Below are 12,113 nucleotides of genomic sequence, written 5' to 3'. Positions count from 1 at the left end.
AGCATGCCGAAATAGCAAAACTGTGGCAGGGCATGTTGGGATGTGTAGTTCCCCGGCAGCAGGAGGGACACGATGACTACCCTGGTATAGTAAGTTATGGTTGTTGGGCTTCTGGTCTATTTAATAAACACACCAACCTGCTGAAGTTCAAGCAAGACATCTATGATGTTATGTTATACATTGCCCCTAAGGTGCAAAACAAGTACATCTAGTTTAGTCACTGCTATTTGCAAAATATATATTGCCAACATCCTCTGATGAGAGAAAAACGTGCTCTAAGAAAAAACAAGAACATCGCCAAAGACAGGCCGTTGAGGAACAGGAAATTGCAATAGTCTTACATAGGTGGTGAGGTTGAAAGGGAAAAAAGAAAACAAACCGCCCCCAAAAAAACCAAACTCAGTGAGTAGTCCATCAACTTCACTCTTTTATATCACGTTATGACAAGAAAATTAGAACCTATGGACTGTGGGGGTAATTCAGAGTTGATCGCATCAGCAAGTTTGTTAGCAGTTGGGCAAAACCATGTGTACTGCAGGTGTGGCAGATATAACATGCAAAGAGAGAGTTAGATTTAGGTGGGTTATTTTGTTTCTGTGCAGGGTAAATACTGGCTGCTTTATTTTTACACTACAAGTTAGATTTCAGTTTGAACACACCCCACCCAAATCTAACTCTCTCTGCACATGTTATATCTGCCCCCCCTGCAGTGCACATGGTTTTGGCCAACTGCTAACAAATTTGCAGCTGCGATCAACTCTGAATCAGTCCTAGAGGTAAAGAGGAGTGGCAGCAAAAAGACAGACATGTCACAACAGTTTTTGGAGCGTCTCAGTCTAGAACTGTGATCCTGTACACACAAAACATGGCACCAGAATCTTAATTCATGCGGCCATCCTACGTGACCTAAGGTTTCTCCGGGATTCAATTACCGAAGGATCTGCGATCACCGCTGCGTATCGTACACAGTTGTTTGGATTTGTTAAGCTGCCGGTTGGCATCTTAATAGAAATCCAGGCGTCTGTATCATTTGCATATTTTTGCATATCCATTGCACACAGGAATGCAACTGCCCAACAAAACTTTGACCTTTCTTAAATCTCTACAAGCACTCTCAGGCGATTCCAGCGTTCGTCCAGCTGGGCGGAAGGGGTAGAACGGGCTGCCATTGCAAGCGTTGAAAAGCTGTGGCAATGGCTGAATCGCCCCATTGGCATCTAATTCAAATTACCCCCATATAGTCTGTAATTTCTAATGCATTCATTACTTCACCATCACAACAAATTACACACAGGGTAATATTCAATTGTTTATTGCTCCCGAACACCCATCTAAAGTGACGGGAGATTGGGGTGGCAATAGTCCGTTGTGCTTAATTATCGCATTTGTTGCCCCCAGACAGGTCTTGTTTATCTGCGTAAAGCAGCTAAACCTGACCAAACTAATGGGTGCAATAGCTTTGTTGGGCGCCATCGACTGGCTGCTGGCAAAAAAAAAAAAAAACAATTGAACATCGTCTCCACAAAATCAAACTGAATCATGCACAGATTTTCACTGCACTAAAGAATCATGTATATTGGTACAGTCACAGCAAACAAGCTAATGGGCCATTCATGCTGTTTGCGTGGCGCTAAGTCACAAAACAACATTGCGGACCTAGTTTTGTCGGATTTCTGCTCGCACCCCTAGAGTTGGGGACAGCATCTAGAAATCTTCTAGTTGGGGACAGCACCTAGAAATCCTCTAGCTGGGGACAGCATCACACTGAATTGAATAGCTCCGGGAGCTCCCTCCCAGCACTATTCAATCCGCGTTGAAATTACTTGAGCCCATTGAGATTACATTTATCTTTTTAAATCATCTTCCTCGTTTTAAGTCTTAACAAAAAATAAGAATTTACTTACCGATAATTCTATTTCTCGTAGTCCGTAGTGGATGCTGGGAACTCCGTAAGGACCATGGGGAATAGCGGCTCCGCAGGAGACTGGGCACAAAAGTAAAGCTTTAGGACTACCTGGTGTGCACTGGCTCCTCCCCCTATGACCCTCCTCCAAGCCTCAGTTAGGATACTGTGCCCGGACGAGCGTACACAATAAGGAAGGATTTATGAATCCCGGGTAAGACTCATACCAGCCACACCGTACAACTTGTGATCTGAACCCAGTTAACAGCATGATAACAGAGGAGCCTCTAGATAGATGGCTCACAACAATAACCCGATTTAGTTAACAATAACTATGTACAAGTATTGCAGACAATCCGCACTTGGGATGGGCGCCCAGCATCCACTACGGACTACGAGAAATAGAATTATCGGTAAGTAAATTCTTATTTTCTCTGACGTCCTAGTGGATGCTGGGAACTCCGTAAGGACCATGGGGATTATACCAAAGCTCCCAAACGGGCGGGAGAGTGCGGATGACTCTGCAGCACCGAATGAGAGAACTCCAGGTCCTCCCTCAGCCAGGGTATCAAATTTGTAGAATTTAGCAAACGTGCTTTCCCCTGACCAAGTAGCTGCTCGGCAAAGTTGTAAAGCCGAGACCCCTCGGGCAGCCGCCCAAGATGAGCCCACCTTCCTTGTGGAATGGGCTTTTACAGATTTTGGCTGTGGCAGGCCTGCCACAAAATGTGCAAGCTGAATTGTATTACAAATCCAACGAGCAATAGTCTGCTTAGAAGCAGGAGCACCCAGCTTGTTGGGTGCATACAGGATAAACAGCGAGTCAGATTTTCTGACTCCAGCCGTCCTGGAAACATATATTTTCAAGGCCCTGACTACGTCCAACAACTTGGAGTCCTCCAAGTCACTAGTAGCCGCAGGTACCACAATAGGTTGGTTCAGATGAAACACTGAAACCACCTTAGGGAGAAAATGAGGACGAGTCCTCAATTCCGCCCTGTCTGAATGGAAGATCAGATAAGGGCTTTCACAGGATAAAGCCCGCCAATTCTGACACGCGCCTGGCCGAGGCCAGGGCCAACAACATGACCACTTTCCATGTGAGATATTTTAACTCCACAGATTCAAGTGGTTCAAACCAATGTGACTTTAGGAACCCCAAAACTACATTGAGATCCCAAAGTGCCACTGGAGGCACAAAAGGAGGCTGTATATGCAGTACCCCTTTTACAAACGTCTGAACTTCAGGAACTGAAGCTAGTTCTTTCTGGAAGAAAATTGACAGGGCCGAAATTTGAACCTTAATGGACCCCAATTTTAGGCCCATAGACACTCCTGTTTACAGGAAATGCAGGAATCGACCTAGTTGAAATTCCTCCATCGGGGCCTTACTGGCCTCGCACCACGCAACATATTTTCGCCAAATGCGGTGATAATGCTTTGCGGTTACATCCTTCCTGGCTTGATCAGGGTAGGGATGACTTCATCCGGAATGCCTTTTTCCTTCAGGATCCGGCGTTCAACCGCCCTGCCGTCAAACGCAGCCGCGGTAAGTCTTGGAATAGACAGGGTCCTTGCTGGAGCAGGTCCCTTCTTAGAGGTAGAGGCCACGGGTCCTCCGTGAGCATCTCTTGAAGTTCCGGGTACCAAGTCCTTCTTGGCCAATCCGGAGCCACGAGTATAGTTCTTACTCCCCTCCGTCTTATAATTCTCAGTACTTTTGGTATGAGAGGAAGAGGAGGGAACACATACACTGACTGGTACACCCACGGTGTTACCAGAGCGTCCACAGCTATTGCCTGAGGGTCCCTTGACCTGGCGCAATACCTGTCCAATTTTTTGTTTAGGCGGGACGCCATCATGTCCACCTTTGGTTTTTCCCAACGGTTTACAATCATGTGGAAGACTTCTGGGTGAAGTCCCCACTCTCCCGGGTGGAGGTCGTGCCTGCTGAGGAAGTCTGCTTCCCAGTTGTCCACTCCCGGAATGAACACTGCTGACAATGCTATCACATGATTTTCCGCCCAGCGAAAAATCCTTGCAGCTTCTGCCATTGCCCTCCTGCTTCTTGTGCCGCCCTGTCTGTTTACGTGGGCGACTGCCGTGATGTTGTCCGACTGGATCAGCACCGGCTGACCTTGAAGCAGAGGTCTTGCTTGGCTTAGGGCATTGTAAATGGCCCTTAGCTCCAAAATATTTATGTGAAGTGATGTCTCCAGGCTTGACCACAAGCCCTGGAAATTTCTTCCCTGTGTGACTGCTCCCCAGCCTCGCAGGCTGGCATCCGTGGTCACCAGGACCCAGTCCTGAATGCCGAATCTGCGGCCCTCTAGAAGATGAGCACTCTGCAACCACCACAGGAGAGATACCCTTGTCTTTGGTGACAGGGTTATCCGCTGATGCATCTGAAGATGCGATCCGGACCATTTGTCCAGCAGGTCCCACTGGAAAGTTCTTGCGTGGAATCTGCCGAATGGAATTGCTTCGTAGGAAGCCACCATTTTTCCCAGGACCCTTGTGCACTGACACTTGGCCTGGTTTTAGGAGGTTTCTGACTAGTTCGGATAACTCCCTGGCTTTCTCCTCCGGGAGAAACACCTTTTTCTGGACTGTGTCCAGGATCATCCCTAGGAATAGAAGACGTGTCGTCGGGATCAGCTGCGATTTTGGAATATTAAGAATCCAACCGTGCTGCCGCAACACTACTTGAGATAGTGTTACCCCGACTACCAACTGTTCCCTGGATCTTGCCCTTATCAGGAGATCGTCCAAGTAAGGGATAACTAAAACTCCCTTCCTTCGAAGGAGTATCATCATTTCGGCCATTACTTTGGTAAAGACCCGGGGTGCCGTGGACAAACCAAACGGCAGCGTCTGAAACTGATAGTGACAGTTCTGTACCACAAACCTGAGGTACCCTTGGTGAGAAGGGTAAATAGGGACATGGAGATAAGCATCCTTGATGTCCAGAGACACCATATAATCCCCTTCTTCCAGGTTCGCAATCACCGCTCTGAGTGACTCCATCTTGAATTTGAACCTTTGTATGTAAGTGTTCAAGGATTTCAGATTTAAAATAAGTCTCACCGAGCCGTCCGGCTTCGGTACCACAAACAGCGTGGAATAATACCCCTTTCCCTGTTGTAGGAGGGGTACCTTGATTATCACCTGCTGGGAATACAGCTTGTGAATGGCTTCTGCTGCAGCCTTTTTCCTCTCCCTCTGCCACAGGGCAGAAATGAGGAGTCTTTTGCCCGCTTGCCCTTATGGGGCCTAAAGGACTGCGCCTGATAATACGGCGTCTTCTTATGTTGAGAGGCTACCTGGGGTAAAAATGTGGATTTCCCAGCCGTTGCCGTGGCCACCAGGTCTGTTAGACCTACCCCAAATAACTCCTCCCTTTTATAAGGCAATACTTCCATATGCCTTTTGGAATGAGCATCACCTGACCACTGTCTTGTCCATAACCCTCTTCTGGCAGAAATGGACAGCGCACTTACTCTTGATGCCAGTCGGCAAATATCCCTCTGTGCATCACGCATATATAGAAATGCATCTTTTAAATGCTCTATAGTCAGTAATATACTGTCCCTATCTAGGGTATCAATATTGTCAGTCAGGGAATCCGACCAAGCCACCCCAGCACTGCACATCCAGGCTGAGGCGATTGCTGGTCGCAGTATCACACCCGTGTGAGTGTATATACATTTTTAGGATATTTTCCTGCTTTCTGTCAGCAGGTTCCTTAAGGGCGGCAGTATCCAGGGACGGTAGTGCCACCTGTTTAGACAAGCGTGTGAGCGCTTTATCCACCCTAGGGGGTGTTTCCCAACGTGCCCTGTCCTCTGGCAGGAAGGGGTATGATGCTAATAACTTTTTAGGAATTAACAGTTTTTATCGGGGGAAACCCACGCATCATCACACACTTCATTTAATTCCTCAGATGCAGGAAAAACTACCGGCAGTTTTTTCTCACCCAACATAATACCCTTTTTAGTGGTACTGGTATTATCAGAAATATGTAAAACATTTTCCATAGCCTCAATCATGTAACGTGTGGCCCTACTGGAAGTCACATTCGTCTCTTAATCGTCGACACTGGAGTCAGTATCCGTGTCGGCGTCTGTATCTGCCATCTGAGGTAACGGGCGTTTTAGAGCCCCTGATGGCTTTTGAGACACCTGGACAGGCACAGGCTGAGTAGCCGGCTGTCTCATGTCATCAATCTTTTGTAAAGAGCTGACACTGTCACGTAATTCCTTCCATAAGCTCAGCCACTCAGGTGTCGACTCCCTAGGGGGTGACATCTCCATTACAGGCAATTGCTCCGCCTCCACACCATTTTCCTCCTCATACATGTCGACACAATCGTACCGACACACAGCACACACACAGGGAATGCTCCGATAGAGGACAGGACCCCACTAGCCCTTTGGGGAGACAGAGGGAGAGTATGCCAGCACACACCAGAGCGCTATATATATATATATATATTATATATATATACACACATACAGGGATAACCTTATAGAAGTGTTTTTCCCCTTATAGCTGCTGTTTTATTAATACTGCGCCTAATTAGTGCCCCCCTCTCTTTTTTAACCCCTTTCTGTAGTGTAGTAACTGCAGGGGAGAGCCAGGGAGCTTCCCTCCAACGGAGCTGTGAGAGAAAATGGCGCCAGTGTGCTGAGGAGATAGGCTCCGCCCCTTTTTTGCTGACTTTTCTCCCGCATTTTTATGGATTCTGGCAGGGGTTAAAATACATCCATATAGCCCTGGGGGTTATATGTGATGTATGTTTGCCAGCCAAGGTGTTTTTATTGCTGCTCAGGGTGCCCCCCCCCCCAGCGCCCTGCACCCTCAGTGACTGCAGTGTGAGGTGTGTATGAGAAGCAATGGCGCACAGCTGCAGTGCTGTGCACTACCTTGGTGAAGACTGATGTCTTCTGCCGCCGATTTTCCGGACCTCTTCTTGCTTCTGGCTCTGTAAATGGGCCGGCGGCGCGGCTCTGGGACCGGACTCCGAGGCTGGGCCTGTGTTCGGTTCCTCTGGAGCTAATGGTGTCCAGTAGCCAAGAAGCCCAAGCTGGCTGCAAGCAGGCAGGTTCGCTTCTTCTCCCCTTAGTCCCTCGATGCAGTGAGCCTGTTGCCAGCAGGTCTCACTGAAAATAAAAGACCTAAAACTAAACTTTCACTAAGAAGCTCAGGAGAGCCCCTAGTGTGCACCCTTCTCGGCCGGGCACAAAAATCTAACTGAGGCTTGGGGGAGTGTCATAGGGGGAGGAGCCAGTGCACACCAGGTAGTCCTAAAGCTTTACTTTTGTGCCCAGTCTCCTGCGGAGCCGCTATTCCCCATGGTCCTTACGGAGTTCCCAGCATCCACTAGGACGTCAGAGAAATTAATGTGTTAAAACTTGTACAAATGGCCCTAATACTTGAACTTATATTTGTAATATAATTGGACAACAAGGGTCACTTCCGTTAGGAGAAATACCAAATCGAATCATTTTGGCGCGCTGTACGGGTGCGCACATAAACAATCCTCAATGCTTCACTTAAGGGCAAAATCTGTGCGATGAAGGGTGATGCCACAAAGGCACATCGTCCTCATTGAATCAAATCCCAAAATACCCAAAGAATTTGGAACAATTGTGTGACCCTCCCCTTTAGAATATAAGCTTTCATGAGCAGAGCCCTTTTACCCCATGTGCTTTTTCGTCTCTTTACTTAACCTATCTTCTTTTCAATCCGTTCTTTGATGGCACCAAATCCCTGTTTTCTGCCGCCCTGATACTCATTTCAGTGTTGTCTGCTGACGCAGCTATATTTTATAAACCCTGCACTTGTCCTATATTGTATTGAATGGAAAGTCACTGTCTTCTTGTTTTGCTTATTTGTTTATGTACTCTGTAATTGGGCGCTGAAGATCCCATGTGGCGCCATATAAATAAAGGATAATAATAGAGTCAGACAACTTAAAGCGCAACGGAATATGCAAGAGCTATATAAGTGTTGTTAATAAATACCTTTACTGTAACATGTCCAACTATCCGTGACAAGTGGCCAAAAGGAACAGGAGACGTGTCATAATTTGGCACAGACACCCCCCTCTCACCTGACTATCCATGTCAGCTGCGCATCAAAGGATAATAAGCAGAGATGAAACTAACACAATACAGCTGCTACTGGAAAATACACATTCTACAATTAAAAACAAAAAAGCAGCAAAAAAAACGCTTCATAAAACTGATATATAGCTAAATCCTGCACATGGGAAGCTAATGACCTAGAACCATACAACACAGTGCAGTGCTGAGCCAGCAGAGCGGGGCTGGCAGCATTAGGTGTAAGGGGAGAGGCACAGGGAGGCAGAATGAGGACATTCGGGAAGCTGCAGTGTCTCCCCAGGTCAGGACCAGTGATGCAGTACCCATAATCCTGTACAGGGATATCAAAGATATTACATAGCTCCTGTGCCGTGTGTCCCTCAGGATAGTATCAGGACTACAGTACCTATAATATATTACATAACTCCTTTACCCTGTGTCCACAGGACAGCACCAGGATTACAGTACCCATGATAACAGGATATTATAGATATTACACAGCTCCTGTGCCCTATGTCCCCAGGACAGCATCAGGACTACAGTACCCATAATACAGGGGTATTCTAGATATTACACAACTCCTTTATCCTGTGTCCATAGGACAGTACCCATAATACCAGGATATTGTAGATATTACACAGCTCCTGTACCGTGTGTTCCCAGGACAGCATCAGGACTACAGTACCCATAATACAGGGGTATTCTAGATATTACACAATTCCTTTACCCTGTGTCCATAGGACAGTACCAGGATTACAGTACCCGTAATACCAGGATATTATAGATATTACACAGCTCCTGTGCCCTATGTCCCCAGGACAGCATAAGGACTACAGTACCCATAATACAGGGGTATTCTAGATATTACATAACTCCTTTATCCTGTGTCCACAGGACAGTACCCATAATACCAGGATATTGTAGATATTACACAGCTCCTGTACCGTGTGTTCCCAGGACAGCATCAGGACTATAGCACCCATAATACAGGGGTATTCTAGATATTACACAATTCCTTTACCCTGTGTTCATAGGACAGTACCAGGATTACAGTACCCGTAATACCAGGATATTATAGATATTACAAAGCTCCTGTAGGTTAGGCTGTTGGGAAAGGGGTGGGGGGGTTAGGGTCAGGCTACAGGAAAGGAAGTTTAGGGAGTGGGGGCGGGACCAGTCTTACCTTCCACCCTGTTGGGATTTCAAGTATCGGGATGCCGGCGTTGGTATTCTGACCGCCAGCATCCCGTATGCCGGAAATCACACTGATCCTCCTCATAGTTCGTATCTGGTGTCCCTCAGGACAGCGCCAGGACTACAGTACCCATAATACAGGGATATTATAGTTATTACACAGCTCCTGTACCCCTCAGGACAGCGCCAGGACTACAGTACCCATAATACAGGGATATTATAGATATCCCAGGACAGCACCAGGACTAAAGTACCCATAATACAGGAATATTATAGTTATTACACAGCTCCTGTACCCCTCAGGACAGCACCATGACTACAGTACTCATAATACAGGAATATTATAGTTATTACACAGCTCCTGTACCCCTCAGGACAGCACCATGACTACAGTACTCATAATACAGGAATATTATAGTTATTACACAGCTCCTGTACCCCTCAGGACAGCACCATGACTACAGTACCCATAATACAGGAATATTATAGTTATTACACAGCTCCTGTACCCCTCAGGACAGCGCCAGGACTACAGTACCCATAATACAGGGATATTATAGATATCCCAGACAGCACCAGGACTAAAGTACCCATAATACAGGAATATTATAGTTATTGCACAGCTCCTGTACCCCTCAGGACAGCACCAGGACTACAGTACCCATAATACAGGGATATTATAGATATCCCAGACAGCACCAGGACTAAAGTACCCATAATACAGGAATATTATAGTTATTACACAGCTCCTGTACCCCTCAGGACAGCACCATGACTACAGTACTCATAACACAGGGATATTATAGTTATTACACAGTTGCTGTATATGGAGTACCCCAGGACAGGACTGCAGTGGCCATAATACGGGGATAATACAGACATCACACAGTTGCTGGCACAGTATTAGTGAGTACATTACAGAGTGAGCAGGGAGAGGGCTGGGAGGCAGCAGGCAGGGGGTAGTACTAGCACTACAGTAGTAACAGCAGTAGTATTAGTAGCGTCACCCACCCCACACCCGCCGGGCGCCAGCCCCCGTCACACAGACTTCGTCTGGGGCACAAGTCGCGCACAACATGGCGCCGGCTCTCCAGGGGGAGGAAAGTTTCCGCACCGTCCCCAAATGGCCGCAAAGTTGTTCCCGGCACACGGGGAGCTCCGTCCCGCCGTCTCCACAACTTACCGGGGAACCAGCGAGGCCGCCTGGCGTGTGGTCCCGGGCTGGGGCGCCTGTCTCTGCCGCCTCCCCTGCGCCGATCACCCGCCGGGGGCAGGAACTGCTGGGGGCAGCGCTGTCACTGTAAACAGGGCGGTAGCAGCAGCGAGACTCGGGACTCCGGGGAGCGGACACTCCCCTCATCACATGCACCCAGGCCCCACCCTCCCCAGCCCGGGACTCATACACCGCGTCCCGCCGTCAGACGGGCGCCACCTAGTGGCCAGTGGCGGGGTGTTCCCCGGACTCTCACTCACCACAGGACTGCTGACAGCCAGGGAATCATGGGATGGGGGACACCCATAGAACGCTGGGTAGATGCTAGAATCAAGTGGGCTAAGGGACCTTTTCCGTAAGGGGGAGGAGTTACGACGCAAGGGGGAGGAGCTAGGCCAGCGGGATAGTTCCTCTACTATCCACGCCACCAACTATTACCTTTAGTGGTACCTGTTCGCCCGTAGCTCCTCCCCCTGGTGACGTAGCTCCTCCCCTCAATACGTCACAAGGTCCCTTCAGCCCCTCCGATATAGAACCAACCCCCCCAATATGGCGCTGCTGCCAGTCTCTATACGTCATCGCATTACCTCCCACAGCCGCCAGCGTCTATGGTTGGTTCTATACCTTGCGTCGTAACTCCTCCCCCTTACGGAAAAGGTCCCTTAGCCCACTTGATTCTAGCATCTACCATATTGGTTGTGGCGCACACTGGTAGCTGGGTCCTGATATTACACACTACGTGCCACACCTCCCAACATTCCTGCATGCTAAATCAGGGCAATAAGCCCCGCCTCCTATCGGATACAAACCGCGCCCGGATCCGCCTTCTTTATGGTGTTCACGCCCGTTTTCTAATAAGCTCCGCCCCTTTTTAATGAGTACTGTGTGCTGTGATTTTTCAGCCTCAGGCAGGCTCACGCGTGGGGGTGAGAGGAGAGCTGAGGTAGTAAGACTGAATATACAGTAGCAATAACGTCCAAAGTTTTAAGCAAAGGCAGTTTTATTAGTAGCTCGGTTTGATGTAACCATGGTGGTCATTCCGAGTTGATAGCACGTAGCAACTTTTTGCTGCCCGTACGATCAACTCAACGCCGCCTATGGGGGAGGGCTTTTTTGCATAGCAGGGCTGTGAACGCTTGTGTAGCCCTGCTATTCCAAGAAAGTTTTGGGTGGAACTAGACCAGGGTAACAGTTACTTACCCCGTGCGATCAATCCAGCGATGCAGGTCCCGCAATTGACGTCAGACATCCACCCTCCAAACGCCTGGACACACCTGCGTTGGACTCACCACTCCCAAAAAACGGTGAGTTGCCGCCCTGGAACGCCTTCCTGCTGTCAATCTTCTTGCGATCGCTCCAGCGATCGCTTTCATCGTTCTTCTGGTCGTTGCCCGGTGACGGCCGTCGCTGGGCAACGATGCACGTGCACATTGCGGCCGACGTGCAGGCGCAGAACTGACCCGTTCGCACTGCTGCGACAACCAGCAGCATGTGAACGGGTTGGAATGACCCCCCCATGTGTGCTCAAGCATGGCTATCCTTATTACCTGGACTGTTACAGTGTCTTAATGATCTGGTTAGGGTTACCCAGGAGCATACATTGTTTTGGGCTTCCTGGATGGGCATAATGAATCTCCAATATTCACAAAAGATCTATTTTCATGCACTATATATATACTTTAGCTGTTTTTTTTTT

General features: G+C 48.3%; 1 protein-coding gene across 2 annotated transcripts in view; it reads right to left on the bottom strand.

The window, feature by feature from the left end:
* PLEKHF2 (pleckstrin homology and FYVE domain containing 2) overlaps positions 1 to 10,767 on the bottom strand; it is a 36,227-nt gene extending 25,460 nt beyond the window's left edge. Inside the window, exon 1 of one of the 2 annotated variants that reach the window (XM_063924138.1) lies at positions 10,678 to 10,767. The gene's annotated coding sequence lies outside the window, so the exon portion shown is untranslated. Of the gene's footprint in view, positions 1 to 10,387; positions 10,583 to 10,677 lie in introns of those variants that run through there. The other variant, XM_063924137.1, reaches the window with a different exon arrangement.
* Positions 10,768 to 12,113: the final 1,346 nt, after the last annotated feature.

Source organism: Pseudophryne corroboree, chromosome 5, assembly GCF_028390025.1.
Source record: "Pseudophryne corroboree isolate aPseCor3 chromosome 5, aPseCor3.hap2, whole genome shotgun sequence".
Classification (NCBI taxonomy): domain Eukaryota; kingdom Metazoa; phylum Chordata; class Amphibia; order Anura; family Myobatrachidae; genus Pseudophryne; species Pseudophryne corroboree.
This window is presented reverse-complemented; position numbering and strand designations above follow the sequence as displayed.